This window comes from Elephantulus edwardii, unplaced genomic scaffold (assembly GCF_000299155.1).
Source record: "Elephantulus edwardii isolate Elephantulus edwardi_28Jun2011 unplaced genomic scaffold, EleEdw1.0 scaffold00450, whole genome shotgun sequence".
Classification (NCBI taxonomy): Eukaryota; Metazoa; Chordata; class Mammalia; order Macroscelidea; family Macroscelididae; genus Elephantulus; species Elephantulus edwardii.
Window position 1 is genome coordinate 347,806 of NW_006400200.1, and position 6,997 is coordinate 354,802.

At 41.6% G+C, this 6,997-nt stretch overlaps 1 pseudogene; it reads right to left on the reverse strand.

Moving 5' to 3' along the window:
• Positions 1–1,809: 1,809 nt before the first annotated feature.
• On the reverse strand, positions 1,810–2,709 carry LOC102863090 (annotated as a pseudogene).
• Positions 2,710–6,997: the final 4,288 nt, after the last annotated feature.

The window sequence follows — 6,997 nt, forward strand, 5'->3', positions numbered from 1 at the left end:
CAGACAGACCAGCAAGTTAAAGGTATATCCCTTATTGCGGCATTAACTTTAGTGTCAGTGTTGTCCCTGCCTTTCTCACATGCGTCTTTACCCACTTATTTCCCTGCTCCATCATCCACCAGGATACCCAGCCACTTCTGCCCCCTCCCTTCACATCTATCTCCCTTTGACCAGCCCTCCATCTAATAACTTATATATGAAGTTCCACTTTCTTGGCTCTAAAGAGACAGAAGGCAACTAATAATGCTCTCTCCCTTTTTGGAAGTTGGCTTGAATATCGCCCTGATGTTGGTAAAACTGCCTCCGCAAAAGTTTCTCTGAGGATGCCCCTTAGAGAGCTTCCCTACCATTGCTCAGAGAAAACTTCAACTGGTGAGATGTGGACAGAAAAAACTTGGTCCCTCCCTCTCTACAGCTGGATTAGCAATACTGCCTTTTAGATGAGGACAAAATAACAGGTGGTGGCAGAGGTAAAGATGAAGGCAAAACAAGGTAATTTATACCAGGTTACGTCCTCAAGCCTTTGAATTTGGAGGAGAGCCATTAAAAGCACCTGGGGAAGGGAAGTGAATTCTCTGATACAATATGAGCAAGTAGAAAATATTTTAGTGGTAACCCTGTAATTCCCATAGAACAAAAGAGACTGTTCAAAAGAAAAAAAAACACCCAAAAAACCATGAGTGAATAAGCATATCTATCTATCTATCTATCTATCTATCTATCTATCTATCTATCTATCATCTATCCATCCATCCACCCATCCATCTATCTATCATCAGGAATAACATGGACTCAATTAATACTCCTTCACATACAATCATAAAGGCAGCTGCGGCTGCTCAATTTCACAGTAAAACAAAGAACTGATCAAGTAGCCAGTCATCTCAATCCCCAAAATCTTCTTTTTAGAAGTTATATCCCGAATGTAGCTTTGAGGAGTAGGATTGAAGGTGATGTCTCTCTCAACCAGTACAAGACTTTTCCAGGACAACCCGATGAATTAAGATGTCTATTTTAATGTTTAATAGGAGGGGAGTGAAAAGCACCGAGATTTGGGAAAACTAGAGGCTAAAGCCAGAAACAAGGTTTAAGGTCCTCTTGGCATGCAAGGGGTAGGAAAGTAGGAAAGGGAAGTTAACTAGGTGGTGGTGGTTTCCTGCCATCTTTTGGCTTTACACTTTCCCTTGCTTCTCACTCAAGAGTTCAATGCAGCTAATGGCCTGCCAGAGGGGATGTTAATGCCCAGACCAACTTTTTATTGAGTTTACATAGCTGACAAACTTGTAAACTGTGCCAAGTGGGAAAGTTTTGCTGAAAATTACAGCTTGTGTCCACTAAACATATATCTCTTTCTGAGATTAAAAAACCAAACAAAAACCCCAAAGTAAACAAACACTGAGAAAGAGAATGAAGAGACACATCTTGGTCTTCCAGGAAGGCAAAATAAAAAAATGCCACATGGCTTGGTCACAGGCTTTCACCATGTCTAGAATACTGCTGTTCTTGGCTGTCTCCCCTCCTTGCAAGGCAGAGGTGGAGACATTGGGCATGCTGCAAATTCAGCATTTGTTGGTGTTGCAACCTTTCTGGGGCTGTAGTGGCAGACTGCTCTGTAAGGAGCTCAATTCCTGGGAGTAGGAGGGGCCCAGGTTCTCAAGGCAGTTCATACACTTCAGCAGCGATCCTTTGCTCCCTTCTCCAGTTCAGTTCAATATTGAGGTTCTGTCTATTCCGAGTGGACGATAAAACCTGAGCTGTTTTCCTCTCCCTTCCCCAGTGCAGGGCAGTAGCAGGAGAGGACAGAGAGGATCACTGAGGGGCAAGGGGAATCCCCTGGGGGTCGGTGACCTGGCCCTCTTGTAGATTTTTCACCAGTTGTGCAAGCCAGCGTTTTGTGGTGGTGTCATCTTTTAGAACCTGGGTGAAGGTCGTATCCTTTAGCTGGTCAGGAAGGCACTGCCTGAGTGCTTCACGTGCCCTGGGATTATATGAGAGTCGAAGGTAACACCTCACTACATGCTTCAGAAGACGGGCAGAAGGCTCTTTGGATAGCTGCAGGACCATTTTACCCAATATCATGGCAACATAGGAGAAATGCTCGTATGTCTGACATATATAAGCCAAACCAGTGTCATCTAAAAGGATCTTCTGGAGGATGAATGTGGCAACTGTTTTAGAAAGTTCACTTCCAGATTCCATAATGCTCAAACACAAAGGGATAATCTCAGTTGTCAGTAAAAAGTTGATTACTTCTTGCTCATCCGTTTTCACCAAAGCCCCAATAACTCCAAGGCTGGTTAGCCGAAGATACTCAAAGGGACGAGTCTTGCTGACACTGTGCAAAAAGGGGTACAAAAAGAGGGGGATGTGTGCTCCAAGAAATGCTGATCTGGTTTCTGGGTGGGATGCCACACACTGCAGTAATGCCAGCGCATTGCAAACTCTGTTTGACTGGTGTGCTGTCAAGGTGGGTGGATTGACAGATGGATAAATATTTACAATTTCTTGTAAAAGGGCTGCAATAGTACCAAATGAATGCCACAGCATGGGTGCAAGATCAGGAACAGATTCTCGCTTCTTACTCAGCTCCAGCAGAGCGTTTTCCCTCGTCTCAGGACTGGACAGTTCGTTGATCCACTGATAGTTCTTTTCTCTGTCCACTTGAGACAGTGCTGTAGGCACAGGCGCAGCCGTTGCCGGGCTGAGCATGATGGGAAATGCTGCCTCTCCCCTTTCACCACCGGACGCGCAGCTCGTGGATGGTTGATGGGCTGTCGAAGCTGCCACCCGCCCCGCCCCCTTCGCAGCCCTCTGACCTCTCTCCTTTGACCCCATCCGCACAGTATATACTTGTCCTTTAATAATAAGGTAGAGAAGGATGTCTGTGAGTTTCAACTTTCCATTGAACTTGTCTCCTACCATTCTCCTAAATTCACTAGGTCTGTTTTAGGTGGTCTAGTGGCAAGGAGCTGTGCTGCAATCCCAAAGGCAGGTGGTTCGAGGCTACCAGCTGCTCCTTGGGAGAAGGGTGGGCAGTCTCTTCCTTGCCATTAACTCCCTCTGAAAACCCACCGGAGCGTCAACTCTAAGTCAGTTTTGACACCAGGGAACACAAGAACAACAATTGTTTTTGGTTATGTCTTTGAGGTTTTCTGCATACACGATCATGCTGTCTGCTTCAACTCTGACAATTTGGTTGCCTCCTATTTATTTCTTTCTCTTGTCTTACTGCCCTAGGAAGTAATTCCATTACAATATTGATTAGGAGTGGTGATAGTGAGCATCCTTGTCTGGTCTCTGTTCCCAGGCGGAATTGTCTGTCTCTCCATTGAGAACAATGTGGGCTCTTGGTTTTGTCAATGTATTTTTGCATTGTTAATGATTTCGATAATGTTGAACTATCCTCATTGGCTGAGATTTTGTTAAGGATTTTGGTGTCTCTGATCATGAGACATAATAGGTCTGTGGTTTTGTTGTTTGGTAATACATTTTCTTGGTTTTGTTATTAGGGTTATGCTTGCATCATAGAATTACTCTGGTATTGATATTTCTTTTTTCTCTTGTTTTAGTTTTTTTCCAAATAGTTCATCTTTGAATGTGTGTTAGAATTCACCCATGAAGTCATCTGGGCCAGGACTACTTTTTTGGGGAGTCATTTTCTGACCTGCTCAGTTTCTTCTGTTGTGATGATTCGATTCAAGTTTTTTGCTTCTGTCTGTATCAGTCTGGGTAGGGTGTGGATTTCTAGGAATTTGTCCATTTCCTCTAGATTTTTTAATTTGTTAGAGTATGGCTTTTCATAATATCCCAATATTATTGATATAATTTCAGCTGATTCTGTTGTGATCTCACCTTTTTAATATCTTGTTCTAGTTATTTATGTGGTTTTTCTTTTCTTTTGTTTAGTTTGCTAATACTTTGTTGTATTGACCCCCTTTGAAAAATTGACCCCTGCTTGTCCTGTTGATAGTTTTAATTGCTTTTCTGGGCCATGGTTTTAACCCTTGTTCTTATCATTTCCTTTCTTCCAGAGGCTGTGGGATTAACTTGTTTTTCTTTTCCTATTTGCTGGTGGTGTTAAGTAGTTTATTTTGCTTCTTTTTAGTTATATGTTTGCCTTTTGCTATGGACTTTGCCCTGTGGATTGCCTTAGCTGTATTGCAGAGCTATAAAATGTGATTTTTTTCATTGTCATTCATTTCGAGGAACTTTTTAAGTTTTACCTTTTATTTCTTCTATAGCCCAGGAGTGCTAAAACTGGGTGTTATTTAGCGTAAATGTGGGTGGATTTTCCCACAATAAGATACGATATTATCCCAGTAGCGGTGGTAAAGTTTTAACAGGACAGCAAGCAATAAATGTTGGAGAGGATGTGAAAGGAGTAGAACTCTAACACACTGTTGGTGGGATTGCAAAATGGTACAACCACTCTGGAACTTGATACAGAAAAATTTCATGAAGTACCATAAGAACAGGGGCCAATGGTAATGAAGGAGAAAGTAGAAGCTGAATTGAAGGCATTGGCAAAAAATAAGGTCCCAGGAATCAATGGGATACCATAGATTTGTTTCAATTATATCATATAGGGAGAGCATTATGTTATGTAACATACAATGCAGGAGAGCATTGTTGTTATGTGCTGTCGAGTCACCTGTGACTCATAGGAACTCTATGTACAATAACCTTAAACTCTGTTCTGTCACTTGCCAGTCTTATCTCTTCGACACACCTATACCCTTTGACTGAATTGATCCATTTCATTTAGGGTCTTCCTCTCCTCAACTGTCCTTCCACCCTCCCAAGCATTACATCCCTCTATAAGGACTGATCCTGCCTTTCAACATGTCCAAAGTATGTAAGACAAAGCTTCAGAATCCTTGCCTTCAAGGAGTAGCCTACTTCACCCTCTCCAGGACAAACCTGTTCGTTCTCTTAGTGATCTATGGCATATTCAATATTATTCTCCAGCACCACAGTTCAAAGACTTCAACTCTCCTTCTATTATCCTTAGTCATTGTCCAGCTCTCTGATTCAAAGATCATGGCCTGTATCAGGCACACTTTAGTCTTCAGACTGACATCGTCACTCTTTAATACTTTGGAGAAGTCTCTGACAGCAGACTTTCCCAAATGCAATTCATCTTTTAATTTCCTGGATGCTGGTACCAAGAGTTGTTTCAATATTTCAACATTTCATATTTCAATAAACAGACTCTGCCCTGCATGTGTTCACTGAATTAGCCAAGAAATCTGGAGACCAACTGACTGAAAGAGATCTATATTTGTTTCTATTCCAAAAAAAAGGTCATTGGACAGAGTGTGGAAATTATCAAGCAGTATTATTGATAGTACATGTAAGCAAGATTCTGCTGAAGATTATCCAAAAAATGACTGGAACAGCACATCAACAGAGAACTGCCTGAAATGCAGGCTGGATTTAGAAGAAGCCGTGGCACTAGGGATATTATAGCAAATTTCAGATGGATCTTGGCTGAAAGCAGAGAGTACCAGAGGAATGTCTATCTGTGTTTCATTTATTACGCAAAGGCATTTGACGGTGTGGATCACAACAAACTGTGGCTGACTCTGAGAAGAATGGGAATCCCAGAACACTTGATAGTGCTAAGGTGAAACCTATACTTGGACTGGCAGAAAGTCTCTAGAACAGAGCAAGGAAACACTGCATGATTTAAAATGGGAAGGGTGTGTGTGTCAAGGATGTGTCCTATCTCCATATTTTTAATCTATATGTGGAACAGATAATCCAGGAGGCGGGGCTGTATGAAGAGACATGTGGCATCAGGATTGGAGGTAGACTCAACAATAATCTGCATTATGCAGATGACACATCCCTGCTTGCTGAAACTGAGGAGGACCTGAAGTGCTTGCTGCAGAAATTCAAGGACTGCAGCCTTCAATACGGATTGAAGCTCAATATCATGAAAACAAAGTCTCTCACTACTGAGCCAATAGACAGTGTCAGGATAGATTGAGAAAATATTCAGACTGTCAACAATTTCAGTTTGCTTGGTTCTACAATCAATACTCCTGGTACCAGCAGCCAGGAAATTAAAAGGATACCTTTATGTTATGTTACTGTATAACACAGGAGAGACAGGAGAACATGCCGAGTGAACTAAATCAACCTCACAAGGACAAATACTGCACATGTTCAAAATCCCTAGCTCTAAGAAGCAAATCAAAACAACTATGAGATATCATCTCACCCCAGTAAGAGTAGCAAAATTTACCAGAATAACAAGCAACAAATGCTGGCAAGGTTGTGGAGAAACTGGAACCCTTATTCACTATTGGTGGAAGTATAAAATGGTGTAACCACTATCGAAGGCAATATGGCGCTTTCTCAAAAAGGTGCAAATAGAAATACCATTTGACCAAGCAATTTCACTGTTCGGAATATACCCCAAAGAAACCATAACTGCTACCCAAGCAGATATAAGGACACCCGTGTTTGTTGTGGCTTTGTTCACAATAGCAAAGATTTGGAAACAACCTAAGTGCCCATCAATAAACAAATGGATAGAGAAGCTGTGGTATATTCACACAATAGAATACTATGCTGCATTGAAAAAACAAGGAACTCATGACATGTTATTCAAAATGGGTGACCCTGGAAGACATTATGCTGAATGAAATATCTCAGTAACCTAAGGATAAATACAGCATAGTGCCATTGTTGTAAAAAGGGACTGACATGGGGTTGGGTCCAAAATAGCAGAGCTCTGAAAACCCTATGTACAACAGAAACACATAGAATGGCAGAAAAGGCAAGTAAGTATGGAAATACAAAGGAAGAGGAACAATTGTAAGCAGATACTAGTGATTGGAACATGGAATATGAGAACCATGAATGTGAGAAATTAGGTATTGTTAAAGAGGAAATGGAATGCATAAATATTGACATACTAGGCATTGGTGAGATGAGATGGACCAGCATGGGGCATTTTGAATCAGATGATCATATGATATACTACTCC